Source organism: Ambystoma mexicanum, chromosome 12 (genome assembly GCF_040938575.1).
Source record: "Ambystoma mexicanum isolate Mex_15411 chromosome 12, UKY_AmexF1_1, whole genome shotgun sequence".
Lineage (NCBI taxonomy): Eukaryota > Metazoa > Chordata > Amphibia > Caudata > Ambystomatidae > Ambystoma > Ambystoma mexicanum.
The window spans coordinates 717,005,468-717,018,782 of record NC_090936.1 but is presented as its reverse complement, the minus strand read 5'-3'; positions in this window follow the sequence as shown (position 1 = coordinate 717,018,782).

Below are 13,315 nucleotides of genomic sequence, written 5' to 3'. Positions count from 1 at the left end.
GGGGAGATTGAACACTTTTGAGTGTAGCGTGGAAGGTGCAATTAGTAAAGGTGTATTTATTAGGGCTATAATGGGTTGGGGGCCTCCCAGCAGTGCGTTGAGAATGGAGACTAGTAAGATATCATCAACGTATGATGTTGCTTATCACGATGATAGGGTCCTTGTCTGGTCTTTTGTGCAGAGTGGTAGTCAATTTTGTCATTTTGCATTGTGGGTTAAATGGGTTTTGGTTTGTTTTGACATTAGTATGACAGTTATAGCATATTTTGCTTAACTTGTCAATATACAATGTGTTGATGGCAATCGATTTATCAATGGAGTGTGGTATGAACAGTCAACGAGGGGCCTAATGCTCCATTTGCCTGCCTTAAGGAAGGCTTGCATGTTTTGTAATAAGCTGTGGTTTTCTAGAAGTAGGGTTAGTTTGCCATTCTGATAATGTGTCTGTGGAAAGTCCAGAGAGTAGGGTCAGGTAAGATGAGCTTCAGATTTTCCACAAAACATTTCTCTTGCTGCTGGATGGCTCTTTTGCTGACAGTGAATTCTTGCATGTACCAGGGAGCAGATTGTTTGGGTGGGATGGTTTGTTGTTTTCATGGGCCATATATATTGTTTATTTCTACATGCAGTTTAGCACCATAATCTGTGTGTTGTTGTCACATTTTATATTGGTGAACTTGTTTGTGCTGCAAGCCCATGACATTAGATGTGCATCACAATTCACAAATGGGAAATCAAGCCACTGGAGCGACAGGGCTGGGTGCTTATTGCCACAACACGCTTCGCTCGCTCGAGGCTTTTTCTCTGTTAATGGCGCAGCGGACTCCTTTGAAGGTCCTAGCTTTGATATCAGCTAATAATTTAGGACAGAATCCCATTACCAGAGAGCACAACTCACACCCGTGGGTGTGTTTGCTTAATTACTGACCCTCGTTTGCATTTGTCTTCACTCAACCGCTGCTGTCCCATGTGAATGACCATCCTTCAAATGGGGACACAGTTTTTTTTTTTATTAAAGATATTAAAACAGCAATACAGCCGTTGGTACGTGCGCACTACTGCATGTGTGTAATAACGTGAAACCCTAGAGTACCGGTACTCATAGTACCGGTGGACACTTCAGTTTATTGCATTCTCTAAAAGTAAATTCTGCATTCGTTTATTCAGATTGGGAATACCGCCAAACACACAGGGACTAGAAATCCCTTGAGACGTATAGAAAATAATAGTTGACCATTTCATATGTTCAAATGCGCGGAAGGAGGTGTTGCAAAACTACAAACAATGTTCTCATGAAGCAATCTAAAATGGAAGCAAAATGACACGAATACACATCATGAGGCACCACTTCAGTTAAACAACGCACAGGGCCTACTTTACAAAGCGTTTTCCTATGGGATACTCCATTGAAAAGTGCTTTTGTAAATCGGGCCCGCAGTATGTATAGTGTTTATTAACTACTGAAAAAATGTACGGTATAATAAATGGGTCAAAACTAGAAAATGTCACACATTTTCGGAGATGCAGAGAAATGGCCGATTATTTTAAAGCTGGAATTGGTGTGGATCCACCTGTCCCGCTTCCCAGGTTAATTGCATTTGATCGGGTTCTACCATTATACATTCATGATGGGAGAATATGCACATGCAAAAGACCTAATCAAATACATGATTCGGATCATGCATAGGCAACGAGCAACTCTTCACCAATCTGTCATGGAAGAATGACCGAAGGTTTGCTGAAATGACCAAAGTCATCAATCAGACTGTTTTATATTGAAATTAGTCTTGATTAATGGACCTTATTGTTTTTGTATAACGTGTTTGCATATTCTAAATGATAATGTATTCATTTAATGACAGATAACTAACACTAACAATTCTTGGATGTTTAGTATATTCGACTATTAGTGCTGCCCACGCAAGAAAGAATGACCATCACCTTCTTTTATACAATTTTACCTGCTGGCTTTGATGGTGAAAAAAAGCCTGTCAGATTTAATTGGGAGCATAAAACATGATGTTTGTTTATTTTGCTTCTTATTATATTGTGTGATGAATGCAAATATGAGTTCATGAATATATGTATTTGCATGATAGTTTGTTTTAAGAAGAAAATCAAAACAGATAAGCAACCAGGGGGGCAGGCTGGCAGACAGTCTGAGATGCACAGAATGACCAAAAGACATGCACCAGGAGAAGGACACAGCAGGACACAGGCTCACATCCTTCTGACACGCAGAGATAGGCAGGGTGTGATGCAGAGGCAAAGAGATGCAACATTGAGGCAAACTCAAAATATGCAGTCTATAAAAAATATAGACTGAAAGACGTAGATTAGAGTTGAATGGGAAATTTGGGAAATGATACCATGATAAATAATCCAAAGAAAAAGAAGGACCTGATGAACTAGAAATACTTCATCCCAAACTGGATTTTATTTTCTCATACTGTGGAGTTGCCTAACCGTACAGCCTCGCACCTCAGTTGTTATTTCAGGATGACAAAATGCAGTTTTCTTTGTGTAAAAATGAAAAACTAAATAATAACACGTGCTATTTGAACCACGCTCATCATAGCAGGCATCGACAATGGAAAGCATTTGTTGACTTGCTCTGTTGGAGCTGCATCACCACACATGTTCTATTGTATGGGTACCCTTTATCCTTTCCAGTCCTGCTGTGAACAATCATCACTTCCTCTATGATGGAAGCTTGATCAACTCTGGCTGGGTATTAATGGCATGTATTGTTCATAATTGCCTGTTATCCTGTTAGGAGTGTGACAACAATATGTCATTCAACGTGATGAAAACATGGAAGATCACAAGAAAAAACCTGTTTTACTGATACGTTGAATAACTCGCAAAGTTGACAATGAACGTCCAAAAATACTGTTCTGTACCTCTACTATTACGATTTTTTAAGACTAATTACATTCTCGTAAGGTTTTTGAGGCTACCTTCCAAATGAAGGACACTATTTTGATGTGCAGTTATATGTGTGTTTCATTGTATATATTTCTATTGGCATTTATTCTTGAAAGGCGATTATTTTTTTGATTTTTTTTAAGATAGAAGAAAGATAGAAGATTGTAAATAGATCTGTAGAGAGAATCAGAGCAACTGTATTTTGTAGATCAAACGCCTTAACAGTGTCACATACAATGCACAAAAACATCGTTGTATAGAGCAAATATACATAAAATAGCTTTGGTTCCAAATCATCATATAATTAAATACCCTGGGTGGTGTTAATCTCCAATAATTACTAGGCATAAAATCTAAAGCAAAAATAAAGATTCATCCTATGAAATACATAGTACCAAATATGGTACTTAGTGTTTGGGTAAAGTGACGTGTGGAAAAGGTACCTAACAAGGAGCATTCCTCCATTACACGAAATACAAACTCCACATGGCCAGCTGACACCAAAATAAGATAAACCTGTCAATTCATAGAGCTCAGGGCATCGTTTGTATCCAAAATACCCTTTCACTGAGCATAGTATTTAGTATTTATCTCAAAGGGCCAATGCAGACAATGGGCCTCATTACAAATCAGGCGGTCCGGAAATAACAGTGGCGGTAAACCCGCCGCCACTGTTGTTTCCGGACCGCCTGATCCTGACTCCTGCAGGCGGGAGGTGATGTTCCCGCCAGGTTTGACCTGGCAGGTTTAACACAGCCCGCCTGCAGGCGGACGAGGAAACACCGGCAGCATTACGAGATGCTGCCGGTGTTTCCATGATCCCCATTCCTATTGAGTCCCATAGGACTCAATGGGAACGGGGATTAACACCATTCCGCCCCCGTGATTCCCGGGAAACCGGGGTTGTAATGCCCCGGTAGTTCCGGGAATCACGGAGGCGGAATGGTACTACGAGTCCGGCGGTAACCAGGCGGTTTTACCACCTCGGTTACCGCCAGACTCGTAATGAGGTCCATGGTCTCTGAATGCCCAAAAATTAAAACCAGAAGACATTATTACTTCAAACACTCATTTGTAAATTGTACTATTTTAACAGCAAACTTATTCTGAGAGAGTACAGACAGCGGCAGCAACATTTGTATTATCATTGTATCTAGAAAAAGTTAGAATTTTTATTTTTCTTGTTCCTTTTTCTTTTAAAACGTATGTGTAATGAATACATGTGCTAAGATTTTGTAAATGTTTTTATAAACCATAAACAAATAAAAAATATAAAAAATAAAAAAATAAGCATACCATCTGCCAGCATATGCTGCAAGATGTACTTCTGTAATACCTTATTTTACTCAAACATTCTTTCAAATATGTAAGAAGTGGATTCCCTCTTGTGGGCAAATCTGGTGCAAATCAATGACATGGAATGTTATGTTTTGCCTGCATGTTTTCCCATGCTGCCCTTTGTGGTGAAATGACTAAATCCCAGCAGGAGTTAACGGATGAGTAGAGTATAAACCACCCACTCAACCCTCACTTGTCTACAAAACAAAAGCAATCCTAATAACAAAAGTGACACAGGAACAGATAAGACATATAACTTCTTTGCCCTTTTGTGATAAGGTGGGCTGAGTGCAGGCTATACTGTCATAAGCGGTGGGGAAGTGAGACAGTAGTAAACCAAACAGGAACAGGATACCAGTTCACAATAAAGGAATGTCCAATCACAGTTCTATACAGTTCCATACAAATATATATATATACACACACCTCAGTGGTGAAGAACTTTGGACAAATCATTTATCCCTACCGAGCTCCAAAAGAATTCTTCTTTAAGGTCCAAAATACATTAAAAACATAGGGGATACCTTGTCCTTATAACTGCAACTAGCCACCTCATATTGGTTAAAAACATGCATGCCTTAAGGGGTTCAATCCTTGTTAAGATAACCTTTGACATGTGCCTTCTGAATATTTACCCAATGTCATTTGCTGTGTAGGTAGTGTGGGAGAGAGGAAGGAAAGAAAGGCTCACAGAAAACTAAGACAGCGTAATCTGTCCCCATTTGGTCTTGCCTGCATGTTTGAACCCACTACCTTTTCTATCCCTGCATTTCAAAATACTTTTGATCTGCAACAACATGATGTGATGGCTGGTCTTTTTGTTTAGGATATGCCCTTCGATACCTATTTCTCAGGTAAGCTCAAGCTGGGGCTGCCATACTGCAGAGATGTTATCCAACCTCACAAAGGATCCAAACAGATGCATATTGTTTAAGACTTTTGTCCTGCTGGCTAAGCAGGGACATGCTGTCTGACTAGAATATACTCAACCCTTCCACAGCTGACGTGGGCTCACAGTGTTTACATGTGTATGATGCAAATCATATGTACTTTTTAGAATGATCGGGCCTACCAACCTCCATACAACAACTCAGGTATTGCTTACATTTTCAGATTACTGTGCCAGAAGGTTATAATAATATCAATATTTTGGGACAGAGGTGCCAATGTAAATGCAGCATCTGCTCTGTACTCTCTGTGATCATGCTCTGCAGATCAGAATACTGATGCAGTAGGACACAGGTGTCCACTATGCTTTGGGCATAGAGTTTATGAAAGATAGGTCTGATTGGCTGACCACCCTTTCTGAGATGGAATTACCTGCATCATTTTATTATATAATAAAACATTTTAAAAAGTCAGGGCTTCTACACCCTTGCCAGATTGGAATTCCGAACATGGACCTAGACAAAATTATTAAGAACCTCCCTGCTAAGGGCCATGCTAATTCTCAATGTGAGAACATATATTGATGCCCTCTGCACTAGGAAATTGATAGCCATACATATTTGGCATATCCATTTAAAATTTCTGTAGAGATATGGCCAACACCTAAGATCTAGATTCTTTTCAGCTGTGGCCGAGATGTTCACTTGCCCCATTAGCTGCCTCTTAGGCAAATAGTAGGCAAATGGCTGATCAACTCCTTCTGATCTCAGATGTGCTCAGGCATATTTTAATCCAGATTTGCAGGTGCCTGCCAAGTGTTTCATTTTCTCACCATAGAGTAGGGCAAACCTCGAGACAACCATACAGAATAAAACAATCACCTGGGATAAAACGCTTGACGCACCTCTTGCAAGGATAACCAAAAGGAAAAAAGGTTTCAGAGGGTGCTGTAGAACCCAACTGCCAGGGATGTCTCTGGGTTAGTTCAAAAGCAAATGTAGCATTTTAAGAGACAGTGTCATCACTTGTGGTGAAAACAGCATACAGTATTCATTTCCTACCCTCATTGGCTTCCCTCTATGTACATAGTACCAGTCCCTTACAGCACCTCAACCGATTGGCTGCATCTAACCTATTCAGCCCCCGTAACATGTGCTCTTTTTCCCCATGGCCTTGAGCTCTGCGTATATGATTGGCAGGCCTTTTCAAATGTTACCCTTACCCACAGGCCGAATAGTGTGATGTGCACCTGGACATTGATATGTTAGAGGTCTAATGAGTTTTCTTGAATAAAGATGCATTTCTCTTGATCCTGGACACATATGCGTCCCCAGCATGCTTCCCCGCACAGAACTATATTTTTCGGCATCGTCCCTTGCACCTCGTAGTGCAAATCACAGGATATCTTGCTTGGTTCTCCAGCCTTGGTAGCTGTTCTTCTCCAAAAGCTCACTTGGGCCTCTCCTGTACCACACTAATCAGTCACATTGCGAGGGATTTAGGAGTTCTGTTTGTGGGTATCTGGCAGTTTAAATAGGAAGACCATTATCCTGCAGGACACTAGTGCCCTAAATCTGGATCTGTTGTTTTGGCAGCTCAGGACGTCTGCCGCAGCTCTGTAGGGTATTTTGTGGAGATTTGGGGCCTGACGGTATTTTATTACCGCAGAAAAATAACTTAGCAATAATCACTCCTTGTATTCAGATTGGGCCATGTGCAACAATAATACAGTGGACATGCATTATTTCAGCACCCAGACATGCATATTTGGTATGCGTGGTTGGTATGCGTGGTTGGTGGTATTTTGGTGAGCATAATTCCCTTGTTTTATTTGTGGCCCCAATGTCCAGAATCCCTTATCTTTGCTTAGATTTTTCGTGTAATCACTAGAGAGACCTCAGACCTACATTTCAGGAATACCACATTTTCAGTGTTAGTGTTAGTGTGCCACCATGGGCGATCTCACTGACTTATTTACGACAGAGAGCTATATGTGGTAATTTTGTGGTAATTTCCACTACCTTATATACGGTAGGGAACTATGTTCAGAGAGTCCCTCTTCCCGTTGGCTCATGTACCTCGAACGAGCTATGCTACAAACAATCACTCTCAACTGTCCATACTGAATATGATCATGCACACATCTGTCTTAAAATGACAATTGCATTGTTTAAAAATCTCCCCTCATCATCAGCACTGTATTGGTAAATATAAAATACACCACCCGTCTGCTTTCAAATATTTTTCTGTATTATAAAAGTTGCATTTAAACACGATCTCACTCTTTACAGAAATAAATAAATTAGCACAGTAACAGCATTGTCTGTGATACACTGAAAAAAGAGTGGCGGAGAACAGAACCCAATTTGCAACATTAACATGTGATTAAGGCACCGGAATCTCCTTTCCTACTCTGACTGAATATTCTCGTACACACTCAGCTCCCACACTTATGTAATTACCTTATCTGTTCAGCCGAGTTTTCTTCAGCTGTTCTCTTTCTGAATGTGGCTCCCTTGAAGATTAACCCCAGTGAAAAGGAGCGCCTTTCCTTCTCAAACCGGGGTTATTGCCTGGAACTCACAGCTTTTTCAGCAGAAATGCTCCAACCAGGAAAAAATAGGTCCTTCTCCCAGCTCTCCAAATCTCCACTGTCCTTCTCTGCTCAAACTCCCCCCAGCAAAACCCTAATCACCGCCTCTAGCATGATACTTGCTATGACGCTGCTCCAATCAGAATCAATCATGCCATCTCTTCCCTCTCTACACAATGGCTCATTTTTATAGTAATACTTTGTAACCAACTGATTTCCTGTTCTTTCGAGCCCTTTTGCTTCCTGTAGTTATGTGGACAGGGCAGCAGAGAAAACGAAAAAAAAAATGAACGTGCGTTTAAAAGTTCACTTTCAGAGTAGGCCTATTTCTGCAGTGGAGACACATTTTTATTAGTGGGATATGTTAAATTCAATTTTTATTAGTCAGGTTATTTATGAGTAATGTTAGTTATTAATTTTCAAATGTGTCTCTTGCACCATAGGCATTTCAGGTGAAAAATAGTGTGCATTTTTGAATGTGCACGTGTGCTTTTAACTGTAGAAATAGATTTGCATCTTATATGTTAAAATCGTTTTTGACTGAATAGCCTGTCGTTCCTTGTTAATCTGGTAACACATATAGCAATGCACCATAGGCATTTGGTGCTGCATCAAAAAAAAATTGCTACCTGTGCAGTAGTGCTGTACTCTGTGCTGTAACACGCAAAATATCCTTACATACCCTCCTTTTGTTTTTAAAATTTGGCTACGATCCAAGCCAATTCCTAAAAACAACTTGTTCTTTCTTTTTTCTTTTAAAATGCATGTGTATTGGGATATCTTTCTCTTCCTGACGTAGCTAGTAAAATCAGTAACATTTTCATTTTTACTGATAGCACAATCAACCATCCACCCATGATTAGCACCAGGATAGCCAAACCCACTATTGAGCGTTCCCCCCAGGTTCCCCAATTAAATCTTTCCACTTCTATTATGCCCAGATTACTAATTGTAATATTGTTTTTTCTCAAATTAATTTTTATAACATGTCTTTCTTTGTGATTCAATAAATATTCCACATCCGGATCTATTGGAAAAGTATCCCTTTGAAAAAAATCGATATTTTCCACTTGGCTTTCCCAAACATCATTTGTTACATGAAACAATGTTAATCCCCCAATTGACACAATTGCATCCTTTGGAACCTGTAAATAAAAAACATTATATTTCACCTGTTTAACCACGTATGTTTCATGGTTTAAATGTACTACCGTCATGTTCTTTAAGCAGGTGCTGACCAACCATTTACCTCTGACCATCTTAGCTTGTGCCATTTCTTCACTCCCCATATTACTAATAATCACTTCACATCCCTCTGATATACTTGGGTCAGATTTCAAACCACAAATAGCATCTGTGGCATCAGGAACAAACGGTTTACCTGGACACATATAATTTTGTACTTTAAATGTTACACATGTTTCCAGGTTTGGTATTAAATAAACTTCAGGTTCCCATGACTGAAATGCCACCACTTCTGGAGTCTTAATCTTAATTAATTTGTCCTCTTGCCAAAATCCCACGTTGTGTACCCACTTCGTTTGATAAATAAGTTCAGGGGCTACATATGGGATGCATAGCAAAAATCCGATCTCTAGTCTTTCCAAGTCCACATATAACGGCATTGCATTCCCCATTTCGAATGCAATTTTTACCTGTATTATGTCAATTTCCCTCCTGGTCAATCTTTCTATCATTTGACGAATGATATCCTGCGAAACAAAATACAAGGGAATATGTCCTTGAATCAATTGTGAAACTGCAGTTTGAACTTCTCTCATATAATTCGTCAATAGTCTATCAACAGGACTCATTATGTTCAATATTTCATTTAAAGTTCTGTCATGCTTAAGTATTATTTTAGTCGCCCGTTGCATTACATCCGCTTGTTCATTTAGAATGATTGCAGTTTCATTTATGAATCTTACTTGTTCATCCAGTCCCCCTCTAATTCCATCTAATGTTTTTTGTATTATTTCTAGGTCAATACTCAGTTGTTGTGCTTTAGTACTCAGTGTTCCTACCGAAATAGAATTGGCTGTTGATATTGTGGTACCTATTATTGCTCCAACTATAGACATTACCATTGATATCGCGAGCATCACCGCACCTCTCTTTCCTCTCTTCTTCTTAATGTCTGCTGAATTCACGAATGTTTTTTCCAATTGCATTAATATATCTCTTATTGACTGCTTAGTGTCCTCTTTTCTTATTTCCAGCCACTCTTTAGTCTGTTCAATCTTAATTCCGGTATTGTTCAAGTGTTTTTCAATCAAAATCTCAGGATTTAATGGTATGTATATATTTTGGAAAATCATCCTTCTATCACTCATGATGAATCCTGGTGCCTCTTCCACCGCAATACCAGATGCTGGTCCAGGTTCAATGACAACCTGTGCTTCTGAATTCTTGAAGATCCCTCCAAATATCATCATCATTAACCATATCATCGGTATCATCTTCAATGCTGATCGCTTTGCAGCCTTGGTCTTCACCCCTCTTTGGGGCTTTCTCGGAATCCGTCCACATGGGCTCCAGGACTCCATCGTCTCCCGTGGGCTCTGATCCCGGAACCTCCGACCAAATAATGTTAATTTTCTAAATCAAAATAGAAAATAAACAAATTAAGAACATAGCACAATACTAACTTCACCCTTTTGCCAAAAATAAAACATGCTTGGTAAAAATATTTCATTCTATTTTTTTTTTATTTTTTTTTAAATTAAACACAAGTTAAAAAAAAACAAGCAGATATAAAACAGTATTCAATATTTAACACATTTTCTCTCTGCACACCAACCATGAGCTTCCATTATATGTGCATTTATTTATTTATTTATTTATTTATTTATTTTATATTATATATTTTTACATATACTACAGTGTTTATGTGCCATCATAACAATCAACTTTTTAACTCCTTTGTCACTGCCTCCTGATTGTACCCATTTATTTTCTCTTTTTGTTTTCAAGGGACTTTATCTGTTTCTACATGCTCAAGCTGCCTGATCTCATGTCTGGGATGGCATGGTTTGATTTGATTTACATGGACAAACTGCTCTAGCACCGTTTCACCTTCATTTTTCAAAATTTTATAAACCACAGGAGAGACCTTATCTATAATTCGAAATGGCCCCTGCCAGACTGCTAGAAATTTAGAATTTTTCTGTTTACTTTTTCCAAACTGAAACTTGTACACCTGATCCCCTACACTGTATTCCTTTACTGATGTCTTTTTATCATAATAAGATTTTGCACTGTCAGCAGCTCTTTCCAGATTTCTCTGCACAAAAGCAAATGCATGTTGCAAATGCCTCCTCAGTTCATCAATATATTCATGAACTGTGGATGCACTCACAAGGGTTTGCTCATGTGTTCTGTATAGTAGGTGTTGTGGTAACACCATTTTCCTACCTGTCAAGACCTCATGGGGGCTAACACCTGTTGCTTTGGCAGAAGTCGACCTGATTGCCATCAAAACCAACGGTAAACGTAAATCCCAGCTGGAACCTGCTTCTGCCACAAATTTCTTTCAAATATCCACAACAGACCTATTGCTTCTTTCAACTGTACCTGAAGACGCCGCCCGATATGCGATATGTAGTTTCCTTTTCACACCTAGTATTTGCCATACCTTACTCATTAGAGTACTTGTGAAATGACTTCCTCTGTCTGACTCAATTCTTTGTGGCAACCCAAACCTTGAGAACACATGGTTCTCCAGCAATGTGGCTGCTGTTTGCGCACTACAATCGGGTGCAGGAATGCATTCAATCCACTTCGACATCAAACATACCACACTCAAAATATAACGGTGTCCCCTGCTCGACCTTTTTAAAGGACCTACATAGTCTATTTGCAAATCTGACCATGGGAGAGTTAGGCCTCTTTTCATCAATGGTGCTCTATGCATTGGTGAAGCAGGTTTAAATTGGGCACATACTAGACATCCTCTAGTATATAATTCCACATCTTGGGACATATGTGGCCAGTAAGCATAATCTTTTAGTATTTCTAATGTTTTTTGTGAACCTCTATGGCCTGTGGTTATGGCATCATGTGCATGGTGTAGCATTAGTCCTCTGAATGAAAGGGGTACTACCCACTGTATTTGTCCTGTTATGGACTCTCTAATCATGAGTCCATCCTGTAATCTAATTCGTGTTTTGTTCTTTAATAGCACCCTCAACTCTTCTTTTCCCATACAATCATTTTCTGTTAAAGGATTTTGTTCGGGATCTATCAAATGATTATAATAGATTCCCAAAATTTGATCATTCTTTTGTGCCTCAATCAAATCTTGGTCTGGCGTGTCATGACTCCACTGCACCACCGGTTGATCTACCTCCTTTGGTGCTTTAGAACGTGTGACTGCATCAATTTGTATTTCACCCATTAAATAATCAATAGGTAGCAATTCTCCCATCACAGCCCCAATCTTAGCCAGGTGGTCTGCCTTATCATTTCCCTCCTTATCCTCTCCTGGTGTTTTTAAATGCCCACGAATTTTTCTCCAGTATATTGTTAACTTATTCTCTGACACCAATTTGTCTATGGCTTGTATCATTTTTCCATGCTTAAGTGGCTTTTTGTTATATGTAACCATGCCTCGTGCTTTCCAACCAGGCAAATACTCCACAAAGCTATTCCGTGCATAGTCAGAATCAGTCACCAGGACAATTTCACTGAACTTTTTATCAACTGCAGTAGCAATTGCTTTATAAATGGCTGCCAATCCTCATCCCTATACTGGGGACACCTTCACATTTCAACCAGACATTTCCTATTCCTGCCACTAACTGTTTATTACTGTCATTTTCAATGTGAAAAGCACAACCATCCACATATACAGTTGGCAAATCCTTGCATGTTTTTTCATCAAAAGCTTTGTGTGGTGATTGTTCAAATTCCTGCAAACTAGTTTCTACTTCCATTTCATTTGGTATTTGTTCAGCTGCACAGTCATGTAAGTCAGCTAACCCTTGAGCAATTGGGTTCTTTTTATTTTGTCCATATCTCACTTCTACGGGAAAACCTTGTAATGCTAGCGTCCATGAAGTGATTCTGGATTGCGCTAGATTACCTGATATAATTCTTTTACTCTCTAAAAATTGCAAAGGTTGATGATTTGTTTCAATAATTACCTTTTCTCCCTGAACAATGGGGCGGAAATGTTGTAGCGCCCACACAGTGGTTAATAGGGCCTTTTCACATTCATTAAATTTCATTTCAACTTGGGAAAATGCCTTACTTGCATATGCAATGGTTTTGTGATTCAAATCGTGTTTTTGTGATAACACTGCTGACATACAATGTTCAGAAAAACCTATTTCTATAAAGAAATCCCTGTCCTTTATGGGGTATGCTAAACATGGTGCCTTTACAAGACATTCCTTTAATTCAGCCACTGCATCAGACTGCCCTTTTTCCCATTTCCAGGGAGTATTCAGTTTAAGCAGTTTAGTCAATGGTTGAGTGATTTCTGCATAATTTTCAATGAACTTTCTGTTATAGCCTGTCATCCCTAATAAACTTTTTACTCCTTTCACATTTTTAGGATCTTTTAAT